Source organism: Microtus ochrogaster, chromosome 8 (assembly GCF_000317375.1).
Source record: "Microtus ochrogaster isolate Prairie Vole_2 chromosome 8, MicOch1.0, whole genome shotgun sequence".
NCBI classification, from domain to species: Eukaryota; Metazoa; Chordata; class Mammalia; order Rodentia; family Cricetidae; genus Microtus; species Microtus ochrogaster.
In genome coordinates, this window is record NC_022015.1 from 37,178,084 (window position 1) to 37,180,652 (window position 2,569).

The window sequence follows — 2,569 nt, forward strand, 5'->3', positions numbered from 1 at the left end:
GAGTGCTGGGTTTACAGAGACCTAGCGTGTCCTACCTGAGTGCTGGGTTTACAGAGACCTAGCGTGTCCTACCGGAGTGCTGGGTTTACAGGCATGCACCACCAGGCCTGGGCAAATCTGGACATTTAAGTGCAGATTTCCAAGGCTTTTATGTAGGTAATTTTTTTTTTTTTTTATTTTCGAGACAGGGTTTCTCCATAGCTTTTTGGTTATTGTCCTGGAACTAGCTCTGTAGACCAGGCTGGCCTCGAACTCACAGAGATCCACCTGCCTCTGCCTCCCGAGTGCTGGGATTAAAAGCATAGGCCACCACCGCCCGGCCTATATAGGTAATTTTTAAAAACAAGCAAGGAGTGAACCTGTGGAGTGGGTCAACTGGAGCTGCCTTCTACACACAGCAGGCCCCACCTTTGTAAACTGTGGAGCCCGCAAACCATCCCTGAGGCCTGACATGACTCATTGTGTACCGAGTAGAACTTGAGGCGGCTGGAGAGATGGCTCAGTGATTAGGAGCACTTGCTGCTCTTGCAGAGGACCTGAGATCAATCCACAGCACCTGCGTTAGGAGGCTCACAATAGCTCAAAACTCCAACTCCAGGCACCTGGAAGCCGTCTTCTGGCCTCTGAGGTTATCTGCACTAAGGTGCACAGGTCCACATTCAGACAGGTTCAGAAACGTGCAATTAAAATCACATAAAATCTTAACAAACGAACGGAAGGAAGCTGCAGACCTAGGACCCTCCTTGCCCTGCTCCATCCCTGAAGCCTCTGCAGCGGTAGAGATGTCCAATCTAGGAGCCCCGTTCTGGTTCGAAGGGACGGTCTGCCTGCCAGTCCGCTTGCTGGACGACTGCGGCTCTCTTTAAGCAGCTACAGTTCACCTAAAATAACACCCCTGGGTGTCTGGCTTTATCGTCAACAGGACCCAGGCTTCTGTGGCAGTATTAGCCATTCTCCCTCCACCTCATGCCAGGCTTATTGTGTGCCTGCCCACAACCCTCTTTGGTGTCCCATTTAATAGTTTTCCCTCAAACATTGCATAAATCACTAGTGTCAACCAAATATCGCTGATGTGCTACATTCTCCCGTCCCTACAACCCTGGCCACCATGTTCAGTCTTCATGAAGCCAGAGAGTCCCACCTGTTATCTTGTCACCCCATCTCAGAACTTAGCAGGCACACTGCCACCTCAGGGCCTTTGCACATGCTCTTCCTGTCCCCCCTCCGGCCCTTCATGTGTCTGGGCTCTCACTGCTTGAACCCAGTGTAGTAACTTGGGACAACCTCACCCGTTTATGAAGCAGCCAGCATCTCTGCTTCCATTTGGATTCTGTGGCTGTGGGGTTCATCTTCTGATCAGCACTAGACGCCCCCTGTAGGGGCATCCAGAGAGAAGGGGCCTGTCTGCTCTGTACCTGCAAAGGCTTCATCAGTTCTGTAGGGGGCTCTGTTAGGAGGTCTTGAAGTTAAACTCTAGACCCTCATCCTGCATCCTCGTGGGCTTCAGAGGAGGATCCTGCAGTTTTAACCCTGGTATGTCCTCTCTGTGACCTTCAGAGGAGGGATCCTGCAGCTCTGACCCCAGGTATGTCCTCTTTGAATCCTCCACATGAGAAGAAAGAATTCCAGGGCTTTAGACAGTAGGGGTTTTTCCCATTGCTTTTTTTTAAAAAAAATATTTATTTATTATTTATTATGTATACAATAGTCTATCTATGTGTATGCCAAAGGCCAGAAGAGGGCACCAGACCTTATTACAGATGGTTGTGAGCCACCATGTGGTTGCTGGGAATTGAACTCAGGACCTTTGGAAGAGTAGGCAATTCTCTTAACCACTGAGCCATCTCTCCAGCCCCCCCCCCCATTGCTTTTTTTTTAGACAAGGTCACACTATGTAGCTCTGGATGACCTTGAATCCACATAAATCCACTTGCCTCTGCCTCCTGAGTGCTGAAATTAAAAGTGTGCACACTACCATGTCCAGAACGCTCTTGAGCCATTGGCTAGGAGCTGCAGTTTTCTACAGGGTGTATGTGGGAGTACCAACAGTAGGGGGCGCCAGAGGCCGCTGCTGCTCTGAGGAGGTTCCAGGACCAGGTGGTGTGGAGACGCCAGGTTAACCTTGTGGCTTACAGAGAAGGAGCTGACTATTTAACTGGCATTTCGGCCATTAAGAAGAGTTTTCGTTTGAGGAAATCGTGGTGAATTTGAGCAGCATTTTAAAATAAATGTCCCCACTTGCCCACATGAAAACACTGTCCCCATAAAGTAGCTCCCCATGGAATTTTGGGACAATGTATGACACCGATTCTAGTGTGCTGGGTGATGTCCTAGATGTAAGACCGTGGGACAGGTGGCTGAGGGATGATTGTAATCACCCCTCCGAAACATAGTCTCATGCCTAGAGGGATCCAGTATGCATGCCCACACACAGACATACAAGCACATCTGTACACAGACTTGTGAATGCACGATTCACACGTGTACATGCACAAGTGAATGCAAACACATGTGTGCCTGTGTTTAGTGTGTACAAACATACTCACATACGGAAGTATGCATATGGAAT